At 35.9% G+C, this 13,977-nt stretch overlaps 1 long non-coding RNA gene across 1 annotated transcript in view; it reads left to right on the top strand.

The window, feature by feature from the left end:
- LOC138921878 (uncharacterized) overlaps positions 1-13,977 on the top strand; it is a 91,824-nt gene that overhangs the window by 19,529 nt on the left and 58,318 nt on the right. The window contains exon 2 of the long non-coding RNA XR_011434826.1: positions 9,283-9,360. This is a non-coding gene — a long non-coding RNA (uncharacterized lncRNA). The remainder of the gene's footprint in view (positions 1-9,282; positions 9,361-13,977) is intronic.

The following is a 13,977-nucleotide window of genomic DNA, read 5'->3' as shown; positions in this document are numbered from 1 at the left end:
TCAGACTGACAGCTTACTTCTCACCAGGAGCATGCGATACCAGAAGATTGTGAGACAGTATCCATGAAGCAAAATGACTGTCATTCTAGATTGTATGTCCAGATCAATAAGCATTATAGAATGGGGGTAGCGCTGAGAGAATACTTGATAAACAGTTCTACAGGAAATGCTGATTAAAAAAAAGTGGCGGGAGTATTTAGGAGAGTGTTTTTACATCATTTTGTGCTGCTGAGACCAGTTAGGCAGCCAGCCAAAGGGGTGGACAGAATTAATAGGCAGAACACAATCTATATTATTCAATAGGACAGGGGACCATCTGCCTCAAGGACTGAGGTGAGGTCCCTCGGATCGCCACATATTTATTTGCGGGTAAAGAATCACAAGCAACTACAATAGCAGAAACTCATGCCTGCAGGGACACGCAGGCCAGACTCCAAAGGTTCTGTTCTTCATCCTACAAAGCACACCAGCCCATCCCAGGTCATTCCCTTGGGGAGTATCTTAAGGACAATCAGCAAGGTATGCAGGCAGCATTCTATTCCTGCAAGGGCCTGGTGTTCCTAAGCCCCTTGCCTTCATGCCCAATAACATATTGCCCTCCGGCCTGAGAGTCCAAAGCATGAGCAATCTGGTATAATGATTATGATAATTAGCAGATCACATATCCCCCCAGTCACCCATTTGGAATTTATTTTTCCTTAGGCTTAAAGCCTAGCAAGAAAGCTGCTGTGATCTCCTGCAGCAATTTTGTGCCTGGAATCACTTGAAGCATATTTGAGTCATTGGACAAAATGATACATTGGCAATTTTGTTTGTTTTAATCAAAAGCTTTAATCTGACCTAGGTTAAAAACAGTAACAAGAATGTCCTGTTTCCCAAAGAGCAAGACCAATAAGCGGGGCCCTGGACCTTGGTGCTGACATCGTCATGACAGGGCACTGCATTGACCGTGCTCTGGGGCTGGGAACCCTCATTTGTGGCGTAAGTTTATCAGGAGAACACATTGATCACCTTGAGCTTATCGTCTTTGATTTACTTAGTAACACATCATTAATTTTCTATGGCCATTACAAAACAAATGGGCACTTGAAAACACATTACAAAATGTGTTTTCAAGTGCCCATTTGTTAACTTTAAAATATTAAAAGCAAGCTGAAATAAATAAATTTCACTCTCCTATTTGAGGTTTAATATGTCTAGTGTGCCAAAAGGCACACAGTGAATCTCAAATTTGATTTAAAAGAACTATGATGTTCCATTAAAAAATAGTAGAATAAGGGGCCAGCCCGGTGGTGCAGCAATTAAGTTTGCACATTCTGCCTCGGCAGCCCGGGGTTTGCCAGTTCAGATCTCTCGTGTGGACCTACATACCACTTGTCAAGCCGTGCTGTGGTAGGTATCCCACATAGAAAGTAGAGGAAGATGGGCATGGATGTTATCTCAGGGCTAATCTTCCTCAAAAAAAAAAAAGGTGGAATAATATTTTTGTTGTTGTTAACCAAATTATTCAGAGATGGCCATTTGAATCTGTTTCATAAACTATGTGTGGTTGGTGTGATAATTTCTGCACCTTTATATTTAATACCCCCAGGCTTTATATCCAATATCTTGGAATCCTTTAGAATCTTAATGTGATTAGAAAAGTCTTTACAGTTTGAGGACCCTGCTGCATGTTTGGGAACTATTTTGCCTATGTTAATTTTTTTAATTGTAATTTTTCCTAAAATTACGTGGATCAAATTCCCAACTCTTGGTGTGCCTCCATTTAATTCCTTAGGAGCTTGAGGTTCTTTATTGTAAAATGTTCTCAAGTCTAATAAGGCTTCTCAAGGGTAGGAGAGCCTCTTTTCCCACATAAGGAGGGAGAATGATGATAATTGTGTTATCTAGACAGACAGGAAGATCCATATTTTAGGCTTCTTGGATACCCACATTAACCCATTAAGACACAACCCAGAAGTTGCATAATTTGGTGTTAAGTATGCGTCTCCCATGGGAGGCTGCTTCTAAAGTGATATCCCTCATATTGATGCTCAAATCCGTCTCCCTTTTGGGTCCAGCAATTCCTCCTGCAGACTCTTTCCTCCCTTCCCTTTTCCAATCAGTTTATCTTTTCAGGGCCTAGTTCTTACTGAAATAGATCTATCTTTTCCTCTCTTTTCTTCTTTCCACTCAGCAAGTAGTGTTTTTGGTAATCTTGGTTTTGCTAAAATTTTGAACAAATTGTATCCTGTGCATACTCAAGAGGCTTCCAGTATTTATCGTTATCTCTTACTAATTATGTGGCTTTTGGAAGTTACATTATCTCTGGGCCTCTGCTTCCTCATCTTTGCAACCACATAGGTTATTACGAGGAGTAGGTGAGAGCATGCAGATGAAACACTTAGCACAGCATCTGCTTAGTGTGCTAAGTATTTCACCTGCATGCTCTCACCTAATCCTCATAATATTACGAGGCCCCAACAAACATGTTAATTGTTACTAGAGATCTGACGAATGTTGTGAAAGGGCATGTTCAGGGAGCCTAGGAAATTTAGAGCTGGGGGCTCTAACCTGTTCTGAATGGGACAAGTACAGTCCTCCAGAGGAACTGACATTTAAGCTGAGACCTCCAGGGTGAATATAATTTGTCCTGGAAAAAAACAAAGGTTCCAAGTAGGAGAAACTAGACTGAAAGTTCCAGGGCCGGAAGGCAGGAGCTGAGGGATGCAGGACTGAAAAGTGCTGAATGGTGGGATGGAGAGAAAGAGCTGGAAGGATGGTGAGAAGTGAGCCTTGGAGAAGTAGGCAGGAGTCAGAGGGCAGAGGACTCTGAAGGTCATGGTTAGGATTTTATACTTTACCTTGACCACAAATCAAGAACTACTAAAGGAAAGTGAAAGCAAGGGAATGACGTGATCAATGTAAGTTCTAAAGAGATCATTCTGGCTACAAAGTGATTGAGGGGCGAGAGACAGGAACGAGAGGGTATTGCCAGCTGCCAGTTGAGAGCTAGTGGCTTCAGCAAGGGAGGGAATTGAGTGTGTATTGATTAAAGAATTTTTTAGGAAGCAGAACTGGCAAGATTTGATAATAGAGGGGATGTGCAAAGTTAGAGAAAAGGGGGTCCCTTCTCTATTAAATAATACTCCATCATTAATTAAAACATAGGAAAGGCATATGATTTAATTTCAGGAAAATAATAAGTGCATGATAATAAAAATATACCAGTAGTCTGAGTTAAAATACCTTGAAAATATTGAGATTAAAACCCTATACATAGGAAGGATCAGGAAAGAATTTATACCAGCTGCTATAGTTGATAGTGGCTTAATGAGTAACTTCTTCCCTTTTTTCTTAACTTTTCAATTTTCTTTGATGACCAAGTATTACTTTTATAATAATAAGTTATTTATATGTAAAATAATATGGACAAGAACTGCTATTTTTTAAAGGAAAATCCTTTGTCTCTTGTACTTTGTTATTTGTATAAATCTAAATTTTTATTTGTGTCATATTTAAAGTGAGATAAGGTGGCATAGATTTTTTTAGGAAGAAGTTGCCATTATTCATTTTAGTTTATGTTCAGTGACATCTGCTAATTGTTCAGAATTAACTAGTTTAAAAATGTTTGAAATGGGTTTCTGTGTTGAACACTGTGTGGTATCTCATTTAACCCTCACATGAACCCAGGTAGGACTGCCCCATGTGTTGATTGTGGACCATACAGTTTATGTGGCCATGTCGGAACCCCAAGGGCAGAGGTGGGTCCTGGATCCCAGGTCTACTGAGCGCTAGACCCATGCATGTAACCACTGCTCACTCAACACTGTATCTCTCTCGTCCTTCTGTACCAAAAGCTGCATGAGGACTGAGACTGTTGTTGGTCACTACTTATCCTCAAGCCCTGATACATGATAGGTTCACAGGAAACTTTGTTGAACAAGTGGATGATTTGTTTTTCTGCCTATACAAGTATTTCTGTAGGTTACCTTCAAGAAATCAAATTAGTGTGTTAAAGGTTATGAATATATTACATTTCTCAGGTTCTTATAATGTATTACCAAATTATTTTGTAGAGGTCTTGTACCAATTTATGTTCACATCTACCAAAAGTTTAATTATGTTTGTTTAAATACATCTTTGTTAGCATTCTATATCTTCATTTTCTTAATATTTTTAATATTTTTGGTAAGAAATATGCTTTGCTTTTTGATTTCTGGGGTTTTATCTAATTTTTGTGTTTTGTTTTGGACCACACATTTTCATTTTTCTTTATAAAAGTACTTCAGGTTCATTTTTAAAAATATGGTTAACCAAAAACAAAATAAAATGCAATAATCATCCCACCACTTATAGCTACAGTCAACATTTTGGTGTATATCCTTTCAGCCATCTATATATGGATATATACACAACATATTTCATAGATAACCCATCATCATATATGTGTAATAAAGTCTAACTCCGTTTGGATGTTTGACTGCTGACAGCTGTCAAGTTCCATCTCTCCCCCTTCTTATTCTCCCCTACACTTGGGCAGGCCAATAAGAAAGACCTGTTGCTCCCTCATTCGGCTCCAGTGAAAAGTTAAAAATAACAAACTCCAGTTCACATGTGGGAACCCTTACCCCAGCCCTACCCCTTGATTGCAATAAAATCCAACCCAGTTTCCTTTTCCTGCTCTCTAAAGCCAGTTTTAGACCTGCTTGGGAGCCTTCCCTGCTCTCTACAGAAAGCCTCATTATGTGAGTAATAAACTTTTTCATATGCTCTTGGTGTGTGTGTGGCATCATTATCAATCTGAACCAAATTCAGATGGTGGGGGTTGGGGCGTCCACCATGCCTTCTGTGGCGACTACAACAATATGGATTATAAACATGAAAACTTTAACATATATATCTCAAACAAGAGTGAATTATACTATGAATATTGTTTAATAATCTGATTTTTTAAACAGTGTGCTTTGAACAATGATATCATTAAGTGTTTTCACAACATCAGTTTTAATGGCAGTATATTATACTAGTATGTAGTACAAATGATCTAACCAACTTATAATTGGACGTATATGTTGGTCCCAATTTTTTGACAATTTTACATAAGTTACAGTTGATATCCTTGTAGCTAAACCTTTGTGTCTTGATTATTTCTTTACGATAAATTCTTCTGGTTTTAAGTATGAATGAATGATAAGCACATTCAGCTCACTAGAGTAAACATTTATGGAGCACCTGCCATGTGTAGTTATTGAGGATCCTAAATACAAAAGACATCAAAATTGTTTCAGAGAGATCCTGATACAATGAAGGATTCTGAAGAATATTTGCAAGTTAAAAACTGAAATTTTTTAAAAAATTAAGACAGGTAAAACCAATAAATGCAACCTCTTTATTTGTGTAAAATTTTATAGTGTGAGCTTTACCACAGGGTGGCACTAAAACATTTCTATTAATTTGTGACATGTTAATGAGCATTTTTTTCTCTGCTGATCTGTTTTTTTGGTGAGTTATAACTGGAAAAATATTTAGTTTGACATTTAAAAAATTAGTTTACATTACAAAAATATGACAGGATTTTTATTTAAGGACCCAAATATTATATATGTTTTCATAACCATAGAGCCTGACAAATAATTTGCTCTTGTAAAAACCAAAAATCACATTACTGAACATGGTGTACACACACACACACACACACACACACACACACAAACTTATGGACCTAAGAGGGTGAAATAACCAATTTACAGAGTTGGGTTTATTTTCTGATCTTGTGTCTAACTGAAATTTCAGCTTTTATATTTTCTTAAATTAGAGAATCTCAATGGTCCATTTCCTCTCTCCTCTGCACCAATAAAATCTTAGGGGCAGGAAACTTTTACAGAATATCCTGTACACCCCTGCTTCTTCCCATCTCTGAACATTCTGAATGCACCTAGGGGGCACTCCCTCCCCTCCTTCAAATTAGTGCTCTAGCTAGCTTCTGGTAATGACAATTACATTTATATAATTAATTATTATGTCCTTCTGATGAAATGCCTCCCTATCATTATGAAATGAGCTTTTTTATTCCTGGTAGTAGTCTTTGCTCTGAAATCTACCGTGTCTTTCCAACTTTCTTGGAACTTTCTTTTGAATCCTGCTTTTCCATGTAATCTGACGTCTCTGCCTTTTAATTGGGTGTATTTAGACCATTTATTTTAATGTGACTATTGATATTGTTAGGTTTAAATCTATCGTCTTGCTATTTTTTTCCTGTTTTTTCTCCTCTAATTCTCTGTTTCCCTTTTTTCTCTCTTTCTGCCTTGTTTCAGGTGAGGTTTTTCTTTCTTTAATGATTCCATTTTATCTCAGTTATTGGTTTATTAGCTGTAACTGTTTGTTTTGTGATTTTATTGCTGGCCTTGGCATGTGTTGTATATATCTTTAACACAGCAGCCTGCTTTCAAGTGATGCTATACTATTTCTCATATAATTTAAGAACTTGATAATCATATACTTCTGTTTCTTTCCTCCCATCTTTTGTGGTTTTGTTTTCATACATTTTACTTCTACGTATGTTATAAACCAAAGAATACATTGTTATTAAGTATTATGTTATTACTCATTGTTCTTTATATTTTATTGGCATCCTAATAATAAATTCTCCTTTAAAGTGCCTTAAATGCTAAGGAAGATCTTGTGTATTTATCCATGTAGTTAACATTTCTGGTACTCTTCAGTCTTTTGTGTGGATCAATATTACCATCAACTATCATTTTCCTTGTTCCTGAGGGACTTCCTATAACATTTAGAGTGTTATAATACAGTTCTACAGGTGATGAACTCTTTCGGCTTTTGTATGTCTGAAAAAGTCTTTATTTCCCCATTGCTTTTTGAAAGTTATTTTCCCCGAGTATAGAATTCGAAGTTGACAGGTATTTTTCTTTCGATATTTAACATTATTGCTCTATTACCTTCAGCATTGCTTCTGATGACAAATCTGCTGTCATCCTTATCGCTGGGTCTCTACATATGACAGCTTTCTTTTGTTATCTGCTCTTAAGATTTTCTCTTTATCACTGGTTTTGAGCAATTTTATTATGATGTGCCTTTTCTTTATATTTCTTGTGCTTGGTGTTTGTTCTTGGATCTGTGAATTTATAGTTTTCATCAAATTTGAAAATATTTTAGCCTTTATTTATTCAAATATTTTTTATGTTCTTCTCCCTTTTCTGGGATTGTAATTACACATATATCAAGTCACTTAAAATTTTCTAACAGCTCTCTGATGCTCTCTTCATTTTTTAAATTCTTTTTTGTCTCCATGAAACTTTTTGATAGTTTCTATTGCTATATTGTCAAGTGAACTAATCTTTTATTTCTGTAATGTCTAATTTGCTATTATTATAATCAGTGTTTTTTCATCTCAGACTTGCAGTTTTCTTCTTTAGAAATTCAAATTTGGGTCTCTTTTGTGTTTTGGTTTTGGTTTTTTTTGGTCATTTCAGGCAGTAGGATAAATTTGGTCCAGGTTTTCGATCTTCTTCAGAGTGAAATTTCTGCTTCAAGCTTTTATGAGAGTTTTTTGCTATTTTCTCCATATAATTTGTATTTGAATCTGTGCAGTAATCTTGAATTGTACTTTAGATCAAGTAGGGGATGAATTACTTTATCGTGAACACATACTATTTAAAAATTGTACATATGAATGGATGTATTGTAAATAAAATAATTAATTTCTGTGTTTTTTGGTCATACTTTGGTTGGAAAAGCAATGACTTTGATTTATTAGCAGCTGGAAGGTAAGTCTAATAATAATATTAGTAGTAATTTTGCTACATTACAGTAAAATTTACTTAAGTTTTTCAGAAATTAAAATATGTGTCTGGTAGGTCAGATTCAATACATTTTATTTTATTTTATTTTATGCTTTTTAAGATTGGCCCTGAGCTAACATCTGTTGCCAATCTTCCTTTTTTTTTTCTTCTCCCCAAAGCCCTCCAGTACATAGTTGTATATTCTAGTTGTAGGTCCTTCTAGTTCTGCTATGTGGGACACCGCATCAGCATGGCTTGATGAGCAGTCTAGATCTGTGCCTAGGATTTGAACCAGTGCAACCCTGGCCCCCTGAAACAGAGTGAAAGAACTTTACCACTCGGCCACAGGGCCAGCCCCTAAATACATTTTAAACTGAACATAATTGAATTTTTTCGTACTGCTAACTTTTTTGTTGTTGTGTTTTTGTGAGGAAGATTGGCCCCGAGCTAACATCTATTGCCAATCTTTCTCTTTTTGCTTGAGGAAGATTGTTGCTCAGCTAACATCTGTGACAATCTTCTGTTTTATGTGGGATGCTACCACAGCATGGCTTGACAAGTGGTGCTAGGTCTGCATCCGGACTCTGAACCTGTGAATTCCAGGCCACTGAAGTGGAGCACGCGAACTTAACCACTATGCCACCAAGCCGGCCCTACTGCTGACTTTTAAAGCTAAAGAAATATGTCGTATACAAAGATTCAAGAAATTTTACGAAACAAAGTAGTCATCATTTATTGAGTGCATACTATGTGATAGACATTTCACAAAATTATTTTTTTATTTTCATTGGGCTGATATTATTCTCTCTATGTGAAAGATGAGGAAATGGATATACAATAGGGTTATATAACTTGCCCAAAGTTGCAGAGCTAGTTAAGTGGTGGAGTCTGGATTCACACAGGCCAAATAACTAAAACCCAAAGTATTTTATTATAGCACGTGATTGAAGCTCTCAACTCAATAAAGAACTTCAGATAGTCCAGATTTTTGGAGAGTGAGTTTTAATAATAGATTTATTGATAAGTTTCAGTCCATTAACATATCAAATAGGACAGTGATATTTTATACATTTTCTCTCCTATTCTATAATATAATGACAATCTAATGTCACACTTGAAGTCTGAAAACAACTTACATTTTGAAGCACTTTGCAATTTTCATGGTGCTTTCACATCTTTTTATCTCAGTTGATTCTCATAACCACACCGGTAACACATTACCCCCATTTTGCTCAAAGTCTATCACTTGGCCTAGGTTCCTGTGATTCTTAGACCAGTGAACTTTCTATTCTTCCAAGCTAGCCTTTCTGCATCATTTGCTTGCTTTGTTAAAATAAACAAATAAAAACAAAATGGCACCCATGTAAAGTCACAAGTTTTTCCCCACTTTTATGAAAATACCTTCAAATAAAGTTTTATTTATAGCCTACTGTTTTATATTTGGACAGATATTGAAAATTTTGCTCATCATATTAATGCCATCTTTTTGTTTGCTTTGCAGCCTTGCTGGTCATCTCATTGAATGCGGTGCTCAGAGTATTGGTGGAATATTCACTAACTGGCGTTTTGTGCCAGACTGGTAGGAAGCAAAATATATATATATATACACACACAAAAAGAGTATATCATGGCATATCATATCTACATTTTAGAAATTTTATCTGTTTATTAAACTATATTTAATTATTGTCCTTTTTAAAATTTGTATTGTTTTTTACATCTATTGCCCTGTATCACAACTCCATTAGAAATAACTGAGTAGATTTGCTTTTGTTTATACTTTAATTCTTACCTCAAACTCATGACCCTATGTTTAAGACTTGTACTTTTCAGCCAGTGATATGGTCAATCTCCCATTGACCTAGACTCAGGTGATCTTTGTTCTCTTCCTTCCATGGTCTCCCTTGTCTTATCAATCACCAGTAAGGTCGATTTTCAGTCCTTAGTATCTTTCATTTTCTTGCTTTCATATTCATCCAGGTTTTTCTTTGCCAGTTTTCTTATCCAGATTCTGAAGGCTATTATAATAGTCTTTTAATTGGTTTCCATGCCTCTTGTTTCCAGTGCAACAGCTTTCCAACGGTGAAACAAATAGTTGAAGTGCCAGAAATCTGACTTCCTAGATTTTATCATTTTGGTCTTATCTATTCAACCAGATTGTAAACTCTTTGAAGGCATGGATCTTTGCATTCCTAAAGAATTATCAGAATTGCACCACTTAGCCCAGAGTAGCAATTAAAGAAGATAAACTCTAGAGACATTGCCTGGAATCCTGGTCCAGCCACTTACTAGCTCTGAAATAGAACAAGATACTCAACGTTCATGTGCCTCAGTTCACCCATCTGCAGAATAAGAATAATGAAATGTCTGCTCTCTTTGGGTTATTATGGAAGGGAAGTGAATAAAGTAATAACTATAAGGCACTTAGAACGGTGCCAAAACATATATAGTATGCTTTCAATAAAATGTTCACTTTTATTGTTTTACACTTAGATGTCCATGAAATATTTGTAGACTAATAAAAGATAAATTGCCGTAACACATGAAGAGAAGCATCCTTTGATTTTATCTGAACATGTGTTGCAAATCTCAATTATGGTGATGTAGTTCTGAGTCTTGCTGAGTTCCTTCAGTATAAAATAAGGGTAAGACCTACTCAGAGGGTTGTCGTAAAGATTACAGTAAATGGGTTGCTGTGCCTGACACACAGTAAACATTAATTAAATGGTACCCAGTGGAAACAGTAATAACAGTAATACTAATAACAGTAATACTAATAGTCGTGAAGCAGTAGGAGCTGTGATGGGAGTGGTAGTGATAATGGTAATAGTCACAGAGGCAGAGGCAATATTTCATTTAGTTTTGATAATTGTGGGACGTATAAGCAATTGAAAGTAGTTTGGGGAAATGTGAGGAAAAGACGTAAAGATTTACTTGACATTCAGTGAGAGTTGATAGTTGAAGCCATGGGAAGGGATGAGTGGCTTGGGTGAGGAGAACAGCAAGGAGGGAATCAGGGAACCGGGGGAAGGCAAGGACGGGGGGGAAGTTGAGGGTGGGGGAGAGAGTATAGTTTAAATTCAGAGATAACGGGAGGAAGAAAATAAGTTGTAAGATAGGAAGCTGTGATTAGAGAGTGCCAAATGGTGAGAGAAAGTGGTAGAGGGAGACAGCCTCTGATCTGCCCTAGCCCATGTTACAAGTCATTTCTTCACCATTTTCTCATCTTTCCTTCTTACTTGGAATTGTCTTTCTTTCCTTGTCTAACAGTTAAAAAATTAATTTCTTTACATATATATATACACACATATAAAATATTTATCATAAATGAGTAAATGTGGTCATATCCTACCTGCCCTCCTTAATGCAGCTTTTTAAAATTTTTTTTGGCTCCCTTTTCCCACTAATCCTCTCTCTTGCTTATCAGCACCACTTCTGCCCATGTAATCATGTTACTGATCTAACATATATTCTTTTATACTTTTAATTAATCCTCAGATAGTCATATATGGATGTAAGTGAATATACAAGTACGGACATATTGGTGCATGATAAAATGTTTTAATATCTGCTAAGCCAATCCTTCCTCTCTCCCCAATCTTTAAAAAATTTTTTTACTGCTCTCTGGCCTTTATTCTTCCGCATGAATCTTAAGATTATTTTATCCAAAGGAGTTAATTCCAATTGAATTTCTTTTGAGTGTATAATTAATTTGGTAGAGTTGACATTTTTATTATAATGTCTTTTCATCTAATAAGGTGGTTTGTTTTTCCATCAAAAGATCTGTTTTAAAAAAGACCTTACAGGGCCGGCCCCACGGCAAAGTGGTTGCGTTTACACGCTCTGCATCGGCGGCCCAATGTTTCGCCGGCCAGATCTGGGGCATGGACATGGCACTGCTCATCAAGCCTGCTGAGGTGGCATCCCACACAGCACAACCAGAAGGACCTACAACTAGAATATACAACTATGTACTGGGGTGTGCTTTGGGGAGAAAAAGGAAAAAAAAATATTGGCAACAGATGTTAGCTCAGGGCCAACCTTAGAAAGAAAAAAAACTTAAAAAAAGATTTTGTTTTGTTCTCTTTCAAAATATTTTAGAAATATAGAAATGAAATGCATTAGCTTTCATTATTTTTGTCACTTTGACTTTTAAATTTATATTATGATCTACCACAGTGAAATGCTCTTTTCTCCTAGAATCAAAGAGGAGTCTTTCTTACGGTTCAAAATAATCATTTAATTTTGAACATTACCAAATGACCGTTTCAGGACCAAACTAGGGTCACAGGCTATATCAAATTGCCCTGTATTTCCCTTTTTACTGTATCCTTTTAGTTATCTTATGTTTCTTATCGAACAAAAGGTCAACATAAATTAACACCTCTTTGAAAGCTGAGGCCCGAGTGCCACCAGCTTGGGTTTATAACAAGCAGTAAGAGGAGAGGGGAGGGACCCAACTGATCACCAATGGAGTAAGCCAGGCTGTAGTCTGAGGGTCACCAGGGACCAGAGGATGCTGGGCAGGAATCTGACATGTCGCCCTCTGTAGCCATCATAGCTCCTGTGGTCTCATTCTCCCTGATTTCTTATCTTTGAACTTCATGCTCCATCTAGCTGGGGTTCTCATCACTCTCACATCCAGAGGATGTAGAGACCGTTTCCAAACCTTTTGAAGAATAGTATCTGCATATCTATACTATATATTCATTCATTCCTCTCAATATGATTTCTTTCTCTTTGGCTCCCAGACATCATCTGCATTCAGTGCTTATCACAGATTAAGAAGTCATCATGTAATTTAAAATGTATAATATCAAATATAAAAATAGAATATGTAAAATACACAGTTAGCTTTGGATAATTGTTATTCATGTAAGTATTGTTTGGTATAATGTAGTCTCTTTTCCTCAGGTTTTCCTCCTGGTGGTTCTGAACCATTGGTTTCCCTGTGTTTTACCTAGGCACAATATAGGATTTCCTGTACTGGAATGTTTTCCTTATGGATAGTTCATCCTCTCCAAGCCCCCTGGCATGGGGGGGTTGGTCTCCTTTGGTACAGGGCTGAGCAGCTATTGTTCGAAATTCTTGATCCTCAGCATTTTCTCTTACCTGATGTAATTTGTGACTTTTCTCAAGTCTTATTACTGAAATTCCAGGTCAGTGACTAATCTGTTTTTGTTTTTAAATGTTACATTCTCTCTTCTTTCTAGAAGTTTTTAACATATAAAATTGTGATTATTTTCAAATTCAGTACCATCTTTTCCAACCAAAATGTGGAAGAAATTGACAATTCTGTGATGTGATCAATGGCATATGTTAGAACATAGTTGCAATGAAGTGGTAAGGAGATTTTTTAAAGTTTGCTCCTAATTGACGTTTAGTAATTTGGAAAAAAAAAATAGCATCTTAGGTATTTAGCTAATAATTAACTCCAAGATTATTTTGCTGACTGGAACTAATGTCTTCTATGAACCTCCAAGTCTTTTTACCTCTGTCTTTCATATGGCACTAAATTATCTCAACTTTGTGTTATTTACTTATTTATATTATTTTTATTTCATATTTCTTCTACTGGATCGTAGAAGAAATGGCTTCCTGAAAACAGAACTTTTGTTAATGTCTGGATAAATTTGTGTCTTTTATAATGCATAGCACAGCACCTTGCAAATAATTAATAATGGGTAAACATTTATTGGGTGAATGAATGAATAAATGTTATAATCCATTAAAACCAGTTAGCAGTATGTCATAAAGAGACTATAAACATGCCAGAGAGAAACAGATGTGGTTTTCAATTTAAGAAGCAAATTATAGACTTAAAGTAATATTATGAGGCTGAGGATATGCATTTGACAAGAGAAACTGAGAAATAGTGAAATGCACCTTTATTTAATACATTAAGAAGTTTTTGCTGAACTCTAATATGTACCAGTTGTTTATAGAAAGAAAATGTCTTTAATCTATGAACCCAGAAGTTATGTCCTAAATTTTATATATGTGTTCACTGTTATTTTCCTTGAAAATTATTCTTCTAAGCATTTTTAAAATATGAACATTTCACCCAAAGAAATCTTAATTTTTGCTTCAGCAATTCAAATAATATTGACTTGTGTTTGTTTGATTTGGATTTTTTCAATGATTTAGTAATTTTATTCCAAATGAACCATTTTTCTCTTGACTTCCCGCTTTTGCT

This window comes from Equus caballus, chromosome 2 (assembly GCF_041296265.1).
Source record: "Equus caballus isolate H_3958 breed thoroughbred chromosome 2, TB-T2T, whole genome shotgun sequence".
Classification (NCBI taxonomy): domain Eukaryota; kingdom Metazoa; phylum Chordata; class Mammalia; order Perissodactyla; family Equidae; genus Equus; species Equus caballus.
This window is presented reverse-complemented; position numbering and strand designations above follow the sequence as displayed.